The sequence below is a fragment of the Triticum urartu genome, chromosome 4A (assembly GCF_056163025.1).
Source record: "Triticum urartu cultivar PI428250 chromosome 4A, HENAU_Tu73, whole genome shotgun sequence".
Taxonomy (NCBI): Eukaryota; Viridiplantae; Streptophyta; class Magnoliopsida; order Poales; family Poaceae; genus Triticum; species Triticum urartu.
Window position 1 is genome coordinate 31,182,391 of NC_141876.1, and position 18,550 is coordinate 31,200,940.

Genomic DNA, 18,550 nt, shown 5'->3' on the forward strand with positions numbered 1-18,550 from the left:
CTTTCTATTAATCCTATTCTGATGCATAGCCTGTCCTTGCTACTACTGTTGTTACCTTTACCTGCAATCCTAAATGCTTAGTATAGGATGCTAGTGTTCCATCAGTGGCCCTACACTCTTGTCCGTCTGCCATGCTATACTACTGGGCCGTGATCACTTCGGGAGGTGATCACGTGAATATGTTGTATACTTTATACTGTTACATTACTTATGATACTGTTCGGAGATGGGGGCTGAAGGGGCAGGTGGCTCCATACATGTAGTGGTGGGCCTGAGTTCCCGACGGCCCCCGACTGTTACTTTGAGGCGGAGCGACAGGGCAGGTTGAGACCACCTAGGAGAGAGGTGGGCCTAGCCCTGGTCGGCGTTCCCGGATACTTAAACACGCTTAACGAGATCTTGGTATTTGATCTGAGTCTGGCCACTGGCTTATACGCACTAACCATCTACGCGGGGACAGTTATGGGCACTCGACGTTGTGGTATCAGCCGAAGCCTTCGTGACGTCAGCGACTGAGCGGCGCGTGCTGGGTTGGACCACGTAACGCAACTTCCTTTGTAATGGAGGTTGCTAGGTCTGCTCACCGGCCGCCCTCGCAACATGCAGGTGTGCAATGGGCGATGGGCCCAGACCCATGCGCCATAGGATTTAGACCGGCGTGCTGACCTCTCTGTTGTGCCTAGGTAGGGATGCGACGTGTTGATCTTCCGAGGCCGGGCATGACCCAGAAAAGTGTGTCCGGACAAAGGGGATCAAGCGTGTTGGGAAATGTGGTGCACCCTGCAGGGAAGTTGATCTATTTGAATAGCCGTGTCCCTCGGTAAAAGGACGACCCATAGTTGTACCTTGACCTTATGACAACTAGAACCGGATACTTAATAAAACACACCCTTCCAAGTGCCAGATACAACCGGTGATCGCTCTCTCACAGGGCGACGGAGGGAGGATCATCGGTTAGGATTATGCTATGCGATGCTACTTGGTGAACTTACCATCTACTCTCTTCTCCTACTGCAAGATGGAGGTTACCAGAAGCGTAGTCTTTGATAGGACTAGCTATCCCCCTCTTATTCCGGCATTCTGCAGTTCAGTCCACATATGATACCCCTTTTTCCATTTGATACCAATGCATACATGTGTAGTGTAGCTCCTTGCTTGCGAGTACTTTGGATGAGTACTCACGGTTGCTTTGCTCCCCCCTTTCCCCCTTTCTGTACCTGGTTGTTGCGACCAGATGATGGAGTCCAGGAGCCAGATGATCCCGAGGATGATTCTACATGGAGTTCGACTTCGAGGAGTAGTTAGGAGGTCCCAAGCAGGAGGCCTCGCCTTTTCGATCGTTCCTACTTTTGTGCTAGCCTTCTTAAGGCAAACTTGTTTAACTTATGTCTGTACTCAGATATTGTTGCTTTCGCTAACTCTTGTGCCTTCGAGCATTTGTATTCGAGCCTTCGAGGCCCCTGGCTTGTAATATAAAGCTTGTATTATTTTAATTTGTGTCTAGAGTTGTGTTGTGATATCTTCCCGTGAGTTCCTGATCTTGGTCGTACACATTTGCGTGCATGATTAATGTACGGTCAAATCGGGGGCGTCACTAGTTGGTATCAGAGCTGACTGCCTGTAGGAATCCCCTTCCCAACTCCTTGGCCGAAGTCGAGTCTAGTCATTGAAAAACTTTTACTAACATGGCCGTGTGGCTTACGGGCCCATGTCGCCATTGGGTGGTTTTAGGATCTTTTACTCCTTGTCTATACTCTGGGACTCTGATCTCTCTTCTATTCGGGTTAAATGAATTTTGCTAAATCTAACATTAGGATCTCGTTATCACTTTCACTCGGAGAGCCCCTTATTACTGATGATCATCTGCTGCACGTGAAGACCCTGAAGATACTCTCCGCTATTAACCCGAGAACTTGTGTTCATCGCATTTGCAATTCCCCTTCCACCGTCAACCCTTATGGATAACTACTTGCAGTTGTTATTCTTACATACATCCCTAGTTGGTCTTGTTATTACAAGATACCCCTAAATACTCGTCATTGTTTCGATAATCCTTTGAGCTTACTGCCTTGCTGTTCTTTGTCATCTGAATACCCCTATGGATAATTCTCACACTTATCGAGTATCCGCTCATCCCCCAGTTGTTCATGTGTTTCACAATGGTCTTCGAAATACTATTCGATCCTCCAAAAATCCTTAGTAGCTTATTGCTCTGCAATACTTGTCTGCTTGCATTATGGATGCTTTCCATATGTCTGGCAATATTCGTTAGTATTCTTAGACACCGTCATTTTGATCCTATTGATTCAAAATGAGTGCGAATGCACGCAGTCATCAGTTGATCCTTTTAAATTATTTTTCTGGCTCAGACGTCATTTTTGAACATAAGCTTGTTCTCGACCAATCTGTTTGCCGTCAATTGTACCCTTAGGTCTATTGAACTTATCCACCCTTGATCAGAGCGTCTGCTTCTGATCCTTCTATTTGGAAATCATAATTCCTTTGATATCTAAGCATCAAATCATTCAGGTGTCCTATAATCTGATGCCCTTGCATCCTTTCTTCAACTGACTGTATGCCGATGCTCACATCAGCTCCGCTATGGACCGTCAGATCCTTTATTGGATTATTATTCGACAGTGTCCTCCTTATTCAATAACCTTGTGAGCTTTTCCTCGGATACATAATGCTTTTGGTAAATTGTATCCTCTGTTTTCTCAACCATGCTCTGTTTTCGAGCTGGTGGTATTTATGATTGAAGCTTGTGGTATATGTTTCCACGATACCCTGACGGGTTGAACCTATGCCTTTCTTAATCTGTGTGAACCCGAAAGTTTTCACGAGTCATACTCCTCTGGTAATTCACCAGGTAGGTTTTGACACTGAAATCATTTTTATCTAGAGCAGTGAATGAAAGGTTATGCATTAAAGAAGTGGGAGTCGACCTTGAACTTTGTGTTCATGCCCATGGACCCGATGTAGACCTTATCATGGAAGCTTCTCTTAAATTAATTATCCCCTTGGTATGTTCATCTTATATCTGGGATTTGATCTTTTACAATCGTGGTTTCGGCCATATTGTTCTTCTTTGATCCCGTTTCTCGGATTGTTTGTTACGTCAGAATCTGAAGAAACTAATTCTGTATGGAGAAACAAAAAATCTCTCATTTCCGACGCGAATAGATTTTTTTTATTTTGAAATAAAGCAAGTTAAAATGCTTGTCTTCTGCACCTCATTTCAGCTGTCAAGCATCTATTCTACTCTACCTTCAAGTATTACCCCTGGTATCTTAAGGATATCAACCCATTGCACTTCCTCTTATGAATTTCTGATGAAGTGATACGTTTCCCCGCCATAGTCACTCCACGGGTTCTGGGTTGTCGTCAACCGAGAACACCGATTTGTGAATCAAATCAACACTGTGATTCGGTACTTCCACTACTTTGTTGTCGAGAAGTTTAATACTCCATCACGTCATTCCTAGCTTGATTGACTATATCATTATTGTGCTAATTTTTAACTGTGCTACCTGGTCATTCTTCCCGGAGCACAATTTTCGATGATGAGCAAATCATACGCCGATCTTCCTCGTCTTACCGTTTCGCCTTGAACAACAAGCTTGATTTCGAGTTTGTGCCATACCCGTGGTTCCAATAACGTTTTGCCTCATCATTCCTTTGACTTGATGTCGTCGTCGATCGATTATATCTTCATGAAACCTCTCGACAAATGTGTCATGATCATCATCAACATTCCGAGCTCCTCAAGGATATCAATTGAATTCATGATGAGGAATACCATCCTTGCCCTCGATGATTTGTGTTATCATCGACCACTCGATTGCCTTCTGTTCAAACACAAACTTGTTCGTGTTTTGTGTTATACCTTGAGGTCCTTGCTATTCAGCATTTGTTCTTCTTTACCTTGGAGTATTACCATCTTTTATGACAAGAATGTTGTGAGGATTACTCCACCTCATAAGAATTCTTGGTATAGTGATACTTCTCACCATCATCATTCCTTCTTGGTCCTCGTGTTGTTTCTAACTGGAAAACCGACAATTGAACTATGACATGCGAATTCAAAACTTCTAGCAACCCTATTGCTTTGAAGTTAATGGTCGACATTTCATTCTTAGACCATTGGTTATCGAATCACCATTCTAACATCGGTCATACTACCTAAGCCCTTATTTCGGTGCACCTTTCAACCAATGTTTAAATTGGGTATGTTTTCCTCGAGCATACCTCAATATCATTTGATCTGACAAATGTTATCTCCTTGTTCACATGACTGTGGAAACCCATCTTTTTGGAAATCTGGAGGAATTGTCGCTGATTCAATCAGCCACCTCCTCACCTCTCCTTGATTTAATGATGAACTCATGATTCGGAACTCGCTTCCATAGTTCATTTCCCAAGAATCTTACAATGACATCTCGTCAATTTGAGTTGCTCCTTTTCTTCTCAGGCATACTGAGTTTGAGGCATCTTGGCACCAATCAGATCTGGATCTCAGTCAGATATGATGATTGGGACATATTTCCAAGACTTATAACATTGGTCTTTATATGACCCGGTAAGATGATGTCATGCCTAGCACACCTGGCCGGAGGACCTATTGTTATAGTTTCCTTTTTAGCAAGCTTAGCGATTCTTCCATGAGGAAATTGCAAGGCTTTTTCTACAAGTTGTTCCTGATGGATCTTTTGAGTATCCAAAGTCTGACATTTGCTTGAAGACCATGTCAATGCTATCTCGAAGCATGTTTGTGGTACTCCGATTTTTAACAAGAACATTTGAAGCCAATGCTAAATGTTTCTTGCTCAATTATCCAAACAACATTGTATGGGTAATGTCATGAAATTCCCCCCTTTCCTAAATGGTTTTCTTCTTTATATCCTGTCATGGATATTTCTTCTCTGCTTGTCCTTGAGAAGGATATACCCCGAAATATGTGTTGAAACACATTTTCCTTTCCATTGTTCCGTTTAAGTTGATAATCTTATTATCCTTTCCATTGTTTGGTTTAACCTTTCTCGAGGTTTATATGATCTAAGCACTAATAAGTCACTGCTTTTGTAAGCACCTCGGTGTACAACTTTGTCAGTTAGAACCTGTTACTATTGTTGATGACAGTCCGATATCCACTGATGGACGAGAACTTTGCCTAATGGTCCGCCTCGTTCAACGAGCAGGAGAATGGTTCTCATCGTCCCTCGCCCTTGGTACCGATGCTGTTGCCGACATAACTGACCGGCTATCCTCTGGCATGCCTTACTTGCATGATCGTGCAAGACATCACCGCCTTCCTGCTTTTAACCCACATGGTGGGCCCATAACCCACAGTTCCACGGGATCGAAACCTGACTCTCCTGTACACCTTGTTGATACAGTTATCCCTTGCTCTTGGTTTCGTAGGTAATTCGCGAGCCACCTTCCTAGTGATCTATTCCGATATCAGACGCAATACTTATTCTCGTTGCTCTGAACCCCTTTTCACACACTGTTTCAGGCATCGAACGACTGCCTACCCATTTGAAACTTTGGTACCATCGTATATTGCACTCAGCGAATTCACTGAAATACAACTCGTGGTGTACCTTATGTATTTCCCATTGAGTTCACCGTCAGATGCCCAGCTTTGTGGAGATGCGTTCTTCCAGAGTTTTTCCCCTTGGTCGTGTTCGTAGGGCGATGGAGATCCCGAAGAAAGGATGACGACTTGATCATGATGACCTGGAGCAGAGAAATAAAGACTTCAACGTAATGGATCGACCTCTTTGAGAAGAGCAACCAAGATCGAGAAGACCCGTTAGAATTTCGTAACCAGAATTTTCCCTTTAGTCCCCCTCTTAAATCTCGGGACGAGATTTCTTGTAGTGGAGGAGAATTGTGACGCCCGGATACTTAAGCTACAGTGAACCTCTGCTAATGATGCCACGTCACCTCGATTACCGTGGCTAATCTCGCGTTAGTTTGATACCATTCAAATTCAAATTAAAAATCAAGCAAACAATAAAAGTTTTCAAATATTAAAACTAAAATGTTCGGGTTGTGCCAATTAATGCCTAGGTATTTATGGTGAAGAAATCATGCTTTTACAAAGTGTCTGGATACTTTAAAACGAATTAAAATAGTAAAGGAAAGTAATAAATAAAAACAAAACAAAGAAAATAGAAATAAAAGAAAAAGGGAAAACACCCCCGGGCCACAGCCTAACCGGCCACTAGGCCGCCCGGCCGGCACAGCTGGCCCAACCAGCCAGCCGGCCACCCCCACTTCCCATATCCCCTCACCCCATGACCTAACCCACCGACAGCCACTTCCCCCCACTCGCCCCCTCGCACGATCCCCTCTCCTTCCTCTGTCCTCCCGATCCAGATCGGGGGAAATGCCCCTGACGCCGCCTGTCTCCGCTCCACCATGCCTCCGACCTCCTCCGCGACGCCACCTCGTCGGAGCGCTGCCTCGCCGTCTTCCTCCTCGACCCCTCGCTGGAGCTGCCCCACCGGACTCCATCGTCGATGAGGCCGTCCCCGTCTTCCATCTCGCGCCACACTGCCCATGCCCTACGCCCACAGTGAGCCGCCGCCTCCCTCCCCCCTCCTTGCTTCCGTAGCACCGCCGCATAGCCACCGCAGCTCACTTCCTTAGCCGCGGCTCGCTACCGCCCGCGACCACTAGAGCCCGCGTGCTCACCCGCAGCGCTCGCCTGCTACCGCTTCCTCCCGCGTGCGCATGCCCGACCACACGCTTGCGGCCACCACGGCCCCAACCGCGCCCGCGCGCCCCGGCACAGCTCCGCTGCAGCCCGGTCGCCCCTGGCCTCTCCTTCTCTCGCACCCGCGCGCACACCACGCCCATCGCACGGCGCTGCGTCGGCCGCCGAACCTGCTACCGCGACCTCGTTCGCCTCCAGTCGCCGCGCCCATGGTCCCCTCGCGCACACCGTGCCCGCCGCGCCCCGTCCTCCCGCCGCGGTTCTCGCCCCTGCACTGCCTCCCCTGCTGCTGCCGCTATTCTTGCACCGCGCGCAGCCCGAACCCCCCCTCGCACGGCCTCGCCGGTGCCGTTCCCTGCCGGCTCCCGGTCGTCGCCCAGCGCTGGCGCCCCGTTCCCCCACCGTTGGCTGGGGTGTGCGCCCAAACGGGCTGGTGCCCATGCCCGACACCCGTAAACCGCTCGCCCGCTATGCCCCTATGGGCCTATGACCAGTGGGCCCAGCCCCAGAACAAAAAAAAGAATTTTAAAAATAATAATAATAATAAATAAAAATATTAATTATTTAATTAATAAATTAATTAAATTAATTAATTGTGTTTAATTAAACTAATTAACCTAATTAACTGCTATAGTTAACTTAACTAATCTGTTAACTAAACTAATTAACCTGGTTAGTTAGTTAGCAGTCAATGACATGTGGGACCCACACGTTAGCGACCCAGTCAACATCTCTGTTGACCACTAACGTCATGCTGACGTCAGCATGTACTGTTCTGGATAATGTTGAATTAAATTAATTAAGAAAATTCTAAAAATGATTTAGAACTTTAGAAAATCATATAAAATAAACCGTAGCTCACATGAAAATACTTTCTACATGAAAGTTGTTCAGAACGACGAGACGAATCCGAATACGTAGCCTGTTCGTCCGCCACACATCCCTAGCATAGCGAACACACAACTTATCCCCTCCGATCCGTTTGTCCGAAAATGCGAAACGCCGGGAATACTTTCCCGGATGTTTCCCCCCTTCGCCGGTATGACCTAATACCGCGTTAGGGCATACCTAGCTCCGTGTATTACCTCGTTATGTTTTGTGATGCTTTGTTTGCTCCGTATTTACTGTTCCCCCCCGTCCTCTTCTCTCGCTAGACACCGAGACCGACGCCGCTGCTACCCAGTACGACTACGCTGTTGACGACCTCTCTCTCTTGCCAGAGCAACCAGGCAAGCCGCCCTTGATCACCAGATATCGCCTACTCTTCTCTATACTGCTTGCATTAGAGTAGTGTAGCATGTTACTGCTTTCCGTTAATCCTATTCTGATGCATAGCCTGTCCTTGCTATTACTGTTGTTACCTTTACCTGCAATCCTAAATGCTTAGTATAGGATGCTAGTGTTCCATCAGTGGCCCTACACTCTTGTTCGTCTGCCATGCTATACTACTGGGCCGTGATCACTTCGGGAGGTGATCATGGGCATATGCTGTATACTTTATACTATTACATTACTTATGATACTGTTCGGAGATGGGGGCTGAAGGGGCAGGTGGCTCCATCCAGGTAGTGGTGGGCCTGAGTTCCCGACGCCCCCCGACTGTTACTTTGAGGCGGAGCGACAGGGCAGGTTGAGACCACTTAGGAGAGAGGTGGGCCTGGCCCTGGTCGGTGTTCGCGGATACTTAAACACGCTTAACGAGATCTTGGTATTTGATCTGAGTCTGGCCACTGGCTTATACGCACTAACCATCTACGCGGGGACAGTTATGGGCACTCGACGTCGTGGTATCAGCCGAAGCCTTCGTGATGTCAGCGACTGAGCGGCGCGCGCTGGGTTGGACCGCGTAACGCAACTTCCTTTGTAATGGAGGTTGCTAGGTCTGCTCACCGGCCGCCCTCGCAACGTGCAGGTGTGCAATGGGCGATGGGCCCAAACCCCTGCGCCATAGGATTTAGACCGGTGTGCTAACCTCTCTATTGTGCCTAGGTAGGGCTGCGACGTGTTGATCTTCCGAGGCCGGGCATGACCCAGAAACGTGTGTCCGGACAATGGGGATCGAGTGTGTTGGGAAATGTGGTGCACCCCTGCAGGGAAGTTGATCTATTCGAATAGCTGTGTCCCTCGGTAAAAGGACGACCCGGAGTTGTACCTTGACCTTATGACAACTAGAACTGGATACTTAATAAAACACACCCTTCCAAGTGCCAGATACAACCGGTGGTCGCTCTCTCACAGGGCGACGAAGGGAGGATCATCGGTTAGGATTATGCTATGCGATGCTACTTGGTGAACTTACCATCTACTCTCTTCTCCTACTGCAAGATGGAGGTTACCAGAAGTGTAGTCTTTGATATGACTAGCTATCCCCCTCTTATTCCGGCATTCTGCAGTTCAGTCCACATATGATACCCCTTTTTCCATTTGATACCAATGCATACATATGTAGTGTAGCTCCTTGCTTGCGAGTACTTTGGATGAGTACTCACGGTTGCTTTGCTCCCCCTTTTCTCCCTTTCTGTACCCGGTTGTTGCAACCAGATGATGGAGTCCAGGAGCCAGAGGATCCCGAGGATGATTCTACGTGGAGTTCGACTTCGAGGAGTAGTTAGGAGGTCCCAGGCAGGAGGCCTCGCCTTTTCGATCGTTCCTACTTTTGTGCTAGCCTTCTTAAGGCAAACTTGTTTAACTTATGTCTGTACTCAGATATTGTTGCTTCCGCTGACTCTTGTGCCTTCGAGCATTTGTATTCGAGCCTTCGAGGCCCCTGGCTTGTAATATAAAGCTTGTATTATTTTAATTTGTGTCTAGAGTTGTGTTGTGATATCTTCCCGCGAGTTCCTGATCTTGGTCGTACACATTTGCGTGCATGATTAGTGTACGGTCAAATCGGGGGCGTCACATTGGTCCTATATTGCAAGTCTATAGTCACCTACTATGTGTTATGATCCGACAACCCCGAAGTGACAATAGTCGGGACCACTCCCGGTGATGACCGTAGTTTGAGGAGTTCATGTATTCACTATGTGTTAATGCTTTGTTCCGGTACTCTATTAAAAGGAGGCCTTAATATCCCTTAGTTTCCAATAGGACCCCGCTGCCACGGGAGGGTAGGACAAAAGATGTCATGCAAGTTCTTTTCCATAAGCACGTATGACTATATTCGGAATACATGCCTACATTACATTGATGAATTGGAGCTAGTTCTGTGTCACCCTAGGTTATGACTGTTACATGATCGATCGCATCCGGCATAATTCTCCATCACCGATCCATTGCCTACGAGCTTTCCATATATTGTTCTTCGCTTATTTACTTTTTTGTTGCTATTGTTATCATCACTACAAAACACCAAAAATATTACTTTTGCTACCGTTACCTTTTGCTACCGTTACCACTACTATCATATTACTTTGCTACTAAATACTTTGCTGCAGATATTAAGTTATCCAGGTGTGGTTGAATTGACAACTCAACCGCTAATACTTGAGAATATTCTTTGGCTCCCCTTGTGTCGAATCAATAAATTTGGGTTGAATACTCTACCCTCGAAAACTGTTGCGATCCCCTATACTTGTGGGTTATCAAGACTATTTTCTAGTGCCGTTGCCGGGGAGCATAGCTCTATCCTTGGAGTCACTTGGGATTTATATCTGCTTATCATTATGAAGAATGTGAAAGATGCGAAAACAAAAATTTATCCCTCAACTACAAGGGGAGGTAAGGAACTGCCATCTAGCTCTGCACTTGATTCACCTTCTGTTTTGAGTAAACTTGCGACACCTAAACCTACTTCTGCTATTAATTCTGATATGTCGCATGTTATTGATGATGCCACTTCTGCTATGCATGATACTTATGATGAAACTACTTCTATGCTTGATACTACTGTGCCACTTGGTGAATTTCTTGATGAACAACTTGCTAGGGCTAGAGAGAATGAAATTATTGAAACTGATAATATTGATGAAAGTGATGATGAAGACTCTCCCCCTAGATATGAATTACCTGTTGTGCCTGAGGGCTATGTTATGGATGAAGAAGCTGCTAGAGATTTTCTTGCTTGCGATGATAGGAGTGATCTTAAGAAACTATTAGCTAAGCTGAAACAAAAAACTTTGAATGCTAGAATGAAATATGATCCTGCTTATGCTACTTCACCTATCTTTGTTACTGATAAGGATTATGATTTCTCTATTGATCCTGAGATAATTACTTTAGTTGATTTTGATCCTTTCTATGGCTATGAATCTGAAACTGTTGTGGCACATCTTACTAAATTAAATGATATAGCCACCCTTTTCACTAATGATGAGAAAACTCGCTACTATTATATCCTTAAGATATTTCCGTTCTCATTAAAGGGTGATGCTAATATACGGTTTAATTCCCTTGATCCTGGTTGTGTGCGTAGTCTCCAGGATATGATTTATTACTTCTCTGCTAAATATTTCCCCGCTCATAAGAAACAAGCTGCTTTAAGAGAAATATATAATTTTGTGCAAATTGAAGAAGAGAGTCTCCCACAAGCTTGGGGGAGGCTTCTCCAATTACTTAATGCTTTGCCTGATCATCCTCTCAAGAAAAATGAAATACTTGATATCTTTTATAATGGACTAACCGATGCTTCCACAGACCACCTGGATAGTTGTGCTGGTTGTGTTTCCAGGGAAAGAACACCAGATGAAGCTGAAATTTTATTGAATAATATGCTGACTAGTGAAAATAATTGGACACTTCCTGAGCCAACTCCTAAGCCAACTCCGAAGAAAAGGGGTATTCTATTTCTAGTCCTGAAGATATGCAAGAGGCAAAGAAATCTATGAAGGAAAAGGTTATTAAAGCTGAAGATGTTAAGAATTTACCTCCTATTGAAGAAATACATGGTCTTAATTTACCGCTTGTTGAAGAAATACATGGTTTTAATCCATCACCTATTGAAGAAATACATGGTCTTGATAACCTGACAGAGGTAGTAAAGCTAAATTCTCTCTATAGATATGATAAAGCTAAAATCCCATTTACTAAGTTTGCTAGCCCATGCTTGGATGAGTTTGATGACTTTATGGTTAAACAAGAAAACTTCAATGCTTTTTTCATAGAGAAATTAAACGCAATGCTGATATGCTTGAACACTTGGGTGATTATATGGCTAATGTTAAAGGTGAACTTAAACTTATTAGTAAACATGCTTCTATGGTTACCACTCAAGTAGAACAAGTACTCAAAGCTCAGAATGATTTGCTCAATGAATTAAATAGTAAGAAAAAAGATAATGATGTTAGAGTTATGACTAGAGGTGGTAAAATGACTCAGGAACCTTTGTATCCTAAGGGCCATCCTAAGAGAATTGAGTAAGATTCTCAGAGAAATAATATTGATGCGCCTAGTCCTTCTAAGAGGAAGAAAAAGAAAAAATGATAGGACTTTGCATGCTTCTAGTGAACCTGTTATTGACACACCTGAGAATCCCAATGATATTTCTATTTCTGATGCTAAAACACAATCTGGTAATGAACATGAACCTAGTAATAATGTTAATGATGATGTTCATGTTGATGCTCAACCTAGCAATGATAATGATGTAGAGATTGAACCTGTTGTTGATCTTGATAACCCATAATCAAAGAATCAATGTTATGATAAGAGAGACTTTGTTGCTAGGAAGCACGGTAAAGAAAGAGAACCATGGGTTCAGAAACCCATGCCATTTCCTCCTAAACCATCCAAGAAAAAGGATGATGAGGATTTTGAGCACTGTGCTGAAATGATTAGACCTATCTTCTTGCGTATGCGTTTGACTGATATGCTTAAAATGAATCCTTATGCTAAGTATATGAAAGAAATTGTTACAAATAAAAGAAATATACCGGAAGCTGAAATTTCCACCATGCTTGCTAATTATACTTTTAAGGGTGGAATACCAAAGAAACTTGGGGATCCCGGAGTACCAACTATACCATGCTCCATTAAAAGAAACTATGTTAAAACTGCTTTATGTGATCTTGGAGCCGGTGTTAGTGTTATGCCTCTCTCTTTATATCGTAGACTTGATTTGAATAAGTTGACACCTACTGAAATATCTTTGCAAATGGCTGATAAATCAACTGCTATACTTGTCGGTATTTGTGAGGATGTGCCTGTTGTGGTTGCAAACGTTACTATTTTAACGGACTTTGTTATTCTTGATATTCCTGAGGACGATAGTATGTCTATTATTCTTGGAAGACCCTTTTTGAATACTACAGGGGCTGTTATTTATTGCACCAAAGGCAATGTCACTTTTCATGTTAATGGCAATGAGCATATGATACACTTTCTGAGGAAACAACCTCAAGTTCATAGTATAAACTCTATTGGAAAAATTCCTTCGATTATTTTTTGAGGTTTTGAATTTCCTCTTCCTACTGTCAAGAAGAAATATTATATTCTTATTGTCGGGGATGTGCATATCCCTGTTGAGGTAACCTAGTGTTATTTGAAAATTCTCCGGTTCCATGTTATTCGGAATGAGTTTGTTAACAAGACCTGATCAACCTTGTTAGTGGATTCCTTTTGATGAGCATGAGATGGATGAATTTAGAAAACACAACTCTCTGTACCCTCTTTTTACTTTCTGTTATTTATATTAAATAAAGCAAAAATAGTAATTTCTATCTGTTTTCTGAATTATCCATGCAATAAAAAATACCCCGAAAATAAAAGTTCTCCAAATGCCTTGAAATTTAAATATGATTTTTCTAGAATATTCGAGAATATCTGGCACTGAGAACACAGCAGGGGAGCAAGCACCTGGCCACGAGGGTCCAGGGCACGCCCTACCCCCCTGGGCGCGCCCCCTGCCTCGTGGGGCCCATGGTGGCTCCCCTCCACTTATTCCAGCTATCACACACTCCTTATTCCTCCCACAAACATCACTAACCAGCTCAAACCCGAGTCCAAGCTCATTTTGCTGCCATTTTCGACCTTCTTGCTCAAAGCTCCATTCACAAAACTGCTTTGGGGGGTTGTTCCTAGTATGTGACTCCTCCAATGGTCCAATTAGTTTTTGTTCTAGTGCTTTATTCATTGCATATTTTTGCTGCTTAGGTGACCCTGTTCTTGAGCTTGCATGTCAAATTTATATGGTCAAAAGTAGTTTTGATGCATGATATTGCCTCTAGGCACTTGTAGGAGTAGTTGCTATCAATTTTGTTGAGTTTGATTCACTTTTATTTTGAAGTTACTAAAATTTCAGAAATTTTTCAGAGGAAGAAATATGTTTAGGAAAATGTACCAAGGTGGTCCTTCAAGGAAGCAAGGACCCAGGCTCGCAATACGCGATGCCGGCGATGAACCACCGAGGGAAGCTCAAGTGCGGTCTTGTGAATGGCCTTCAGAGGACTTTATGGATCGAGCAGGAATCAAGGAAGAATTTAACGCGTATGTGCATAACGCCGATCTTGAGAGCTTTGAGGCAGATAAGTGCCGCCAGTACCACTATCTCACTGATTCCTCTGTGAGAAGGTTTGAATTTTCATCATCACGCAATTCTCAAACTGTCCTGTTTGATCTTTATGAAAATTCTTATACTATGGACTTAAAGGATTTTAACACTGCTTGCAAACTTCCACAATGGGGTTATCCTAATGAAACTTGCAAATCTGAATTTAGCGATTTTCTTGCTAGTATAACTGTGGTGGAATCTAGAGATATAACACAAGCTACCATAGGGAGCATTCATTTTCCTGCTATACATTATTTTGCTCTCTTCATAGGTAGGTGCATAAATGGTAAGGATGAAGCATGTCACATGTGTGTCCCTGATCTTAGCATTCTCAGAAGCGCTGTTTTAGGAGATAAACAATACAACTTGGGGGCTATCGTTGCACGTAGGTTGCATAATAATAGATTTAATGGAGACTTCTTCGGTGGAATTTATGCAACCCGTCTAGCTAATTTTCTTGATATACCTATACATGGGTATGATATTGAGTTGCCTCCTGTTTATTTAGATTATGAGGCCATGGTTCGTCATCAGTTTGTTGAGAGGAACGATCAATTCCTCCAGTACCGACTAATCTTTGACAGATGACGCACCTATCAAGTCGCTCTCCCTGCTCTTGCTTTCTTTGACTCTCAGGCAAAAGGGAGATATGTTATAACCAGGGAGGAGGCGGACGAATATAAGAGGAGGATGGAGACGGCCCGTCTCCAAGCGGCAGCTCATGAGGCAATAGCTTCTGCATCTCAGTACGACCCCAGCTATAACTTTGGATATCCGCCAGGCCAACCGTGCCCATAGACCAACTTAGGCCAAAAGCCTAAGCTTGGGGGAGTACATATTTCTCACCGACATTACATTTATGTTCACACACTCATGCTAGGTGTCGGTGCTCATACTTTTTCATTGTATCATCCATGCTAGTTTATTTTCCTTTTTATGCTTTCTTCTTGTGGGTTTAATAAACCTTAAGAAAAACAAAAAAATAGTTGTAGCTTTTAATTAGTTTAATTTCCATGCTTGTAGTAGTAATTAAAAACAAAACCCAAAAAGATTTCTCGCACTTTGATACGTCCATTTTGCATCATGCTTTTATATCGATATTTATTGCACTATGGGCTGTTATTACACATTATGTAACAATACTTATGCCTATTCTCTCTTATTTTACAAGGTTTACATAAAGAGGGAGAATGCCGGCAGCTGGGATTCTGGGCTGGAAAAGGAGCAAATATTAGAGATCTATTCTGCATAGCTCCAAAACTCCTAAAACTTCACGGAAGTCATTTTCGGAATATATAAAAAATACTGAGTGCAAGAAGTTCCGGAGGGGGGCCACACCCTGCCCATGAGGGTGGGGGGTGCACCCTACCCCCTGGGCACGCCCCCTGCTTCGTGGGCCCCCTGGTGGCCCTCCGATGCCCAGCTTCTGCTATATGGAGTCTTTCGATGAGGAAAAAAATCATAAGCCAGCTTTCGAGACGAGACTCCACCGCCACGAGGCGGAACCTTGGCGGAACCAATCTAGGGATCCGGCGGAGCTGTTCTGCCGGGGAAACCTCCCTCCGGGAGGGGCAATTCGTCGCCATCGTCATCACCAACGATCCTCTCATCGGGAGGGGGTCAATCTCCATCAACACCTTCACCAGCACCATCTCCTCTCAAACCCTAGTTCATCTCTTGTATCCAATTCTTGTCTCTAAGTCCGGGATTGGTACCTATAGGTTGCTAGTAGTGTTGATTACTTCTTGTAGTTGATGCTAGTTGGTTTATTTGGTGGAAGATCATATGTTCAGATCCTATATGCATATTAATACTCCTCTGATTATGAACATGACACTTCACCATTATTTGGGCCTAGAGGAAGGCACTGGGAAGTAATAAGTAGATGATGGGTTGCTAGAGTGACAGAAGCTTAAACCCTAGTTTATGCGTTGCTTCGTAAGGGGCTGATTTGGATCCATATGTTTCATGCTATGGTTAGGTTTAACTTAATACTTTTGTTGTAGTTGTGGATGCTTGCAATAGAGGTTAATCATAAGTGGGATGCTTGTCCAAGTAAGGACAGCACCCAAGCACCGGTCCACCCACATACCAAATTATCAAAGTACCGAATGTGAATCATATGAACGTGATGAAACCTAGCTTGACGATAATTCCCATGTGTCCTCGGGAGCGCTTTTCTCTATATAAGAGTTTTCCCAGACTTGTCCTTGGCTACAAAAGGGATTGGGCCACCTTGCTGCACTTTATTTACTTTTGTTACTTGTTTCTCGTTACCAATTATCTTATCACAAAACTATATGTTGCCTATAATTCCAGTGCTTGCAGAGAATACCTTGCTGAAAACCGCTTATCATTTCCTTCTGCTCCTCGTTGGGTTCGACACTCTTACTTATCGAAAGGACTATGATAGATCCCCTATACTTGTGGGTCATCAAGACTCTTTTCTGGCGCCATTGCCGAGGAGTGGAGCGCCTTTGGTAGGTGGAATTTGGTAAGGAAAAATTTATATAGTGTGCTGAAATTTACTGTCACTTGTTACTACAGAAAGTAATCCTCTGAAGGGCTTGTTCGGGGTATCTTCACCCCGACCAGTAGAGCAAAGAGTTGCTCCTCAACCTATTGAACCTACTGAAAATGAAAATGTCTACTTTGAGATTCCTTCGGGTATGATAGAAAAACTGCTAGCTAATCCTTTTGCAGGAGACGGAACAATGCATCCTGATGAGCACCTAATATATGTGGATGAAGTTTGTTGATTATTTAAGCTTGCAGGTGTGCCCGATGATGTTATTAATAAGAAGGTCTTCCCTTTATCTTTGAAGGGAGATGCATTGACATGGTATAGGCTATGTGATGATATGGGATCATGGTACTACAAACGATTGAAATTGGAATTTCATCAGAAGTTTTATCCTATGCATCTTGTCCATCGTGATCGCAATAATATATATAATTTTTGGCCTCGCGAAGGAGAAAGCATCGCTCAAGCTTGGGGGAGGCTTAAATCAATGTTATATTCATGCCCCAATCATGAGCTTCCAAGAGAAATAATTATTCAAAATTTATATGCTCGGCTTTCTGATAACAATCGCACCATGCTCGATACTTCTTGTGCTAGCTCTTTTATGATGAAGACTATTGAATTCAAATGGGATTTATTGGAAAGAATTAAACGCAACTCTGAAGATTGGGACCTCGACGAAGGTAAGAAGTCAGGTATGACACCTAAGTTTGATTGTGTTAAATCTTTTATGGATACCGATGCTTTCCGTAAATTTAGCACTAAATATGGACTTGACTCTGAAATAGTAGCTTCTTTCTGTGAATCTTTTGCTACTCATGTTGATCTCCCTAGGGAGAAGTGGTTTAAATATCATCCTCCCATAGAAGTAAAATTAGTTGCACCTATTAAAGTTGAAGAAAAGACTGTCACTTATAATGATCCTATTGTTCCTACTGCTTATGTTGAGAAACCACCATTTCCTGTTAGGATAAAAGATCATGCTAAAGCTTCAACTATGGTTCGTAAAAGCAATATTAGAACCTATACACCTCCTGAGAAAATTAAAGTTGAACCTAATATTGCTATTGTTAAAGATCTCTTGTCTGATAATATTGATGGGCATGTTATTCATTTCTGTGATGAGACTGCTAGAATCACTAAACCTTGTGCTAAAGATAAACATAGACCTGTGGTAGGCATGCCTGTTATTTCTGTTAAAATAGGAGATCATTGTTATCATGGCTTGTGTGATATGGGTGCTAGTGCTAGTGCAATACCTATTAAATTATACAAAGAAATTATGCATGATATTGCACCTGCTGAGTTAGAAGATATTGATGTCACAATTAAACTTGCCAATAGAGATACTATTTCACCAATTGGGATTGTTAGAGATGTTGATGTCTTGTGTGGGAAAACTAAATATCCTTTTGATTTTCTTGTTCTTGATTCCCCACAAGATAGCTTTTGTCCCATTATATTTGGTAGACCCTTCTTGAACATAGTTAATGCTAAGATAGATTGCGAAAAGGATGTTGTTACTATTGGTTTAGGTGATATGTCTCATGAATTTAATTTCTCTAAATTTGGTAGATAACACCGAGAAGAGGAATTGCCTAGTAAAGATGAAATTATTGGTCTTGCTTCTATTGACGTGCCTCCTAGTGATCCTTTAGAACAGTATTTGCTAGACCATGAAAATGATATGTTTATGAATGAAAGAAGGGAAATAGATGAAGTATTCTTTAAACAAGAACCCATCCTGAAACACAATTTTCCTGTTGAAATCCTAGGGGATCCTCCTCCACCCAAGGATGATCCCGTGTTTGAGCTC

The 18,550-nt window shown here is 43.2% G+C and overlaps 1 long non-coding RNA gene across 1 annotated transcript; it reads left to right on the forward strand.

Annotated features, from left to right (window-relative positions):
- Positions 1 to 6,325: 6,325 nt before the first annotated feature.
- Positions 6,326 to 9,528, forward strand: LOC147974610 (uncharacterized). The gene is made up of 3 exons (XR_015600192.1): positions 6,326 to 6,583; positions 7,879 to 7,953; positions 9,266 to 9,528. It is a non-coding gene; the product is annotated as an uncharacterized LOC147974610 (long non-coding RNA).
- The last annotated feature ends 9,022 nt before the right edge of the window (positions 9,529 to 18,550 follow it).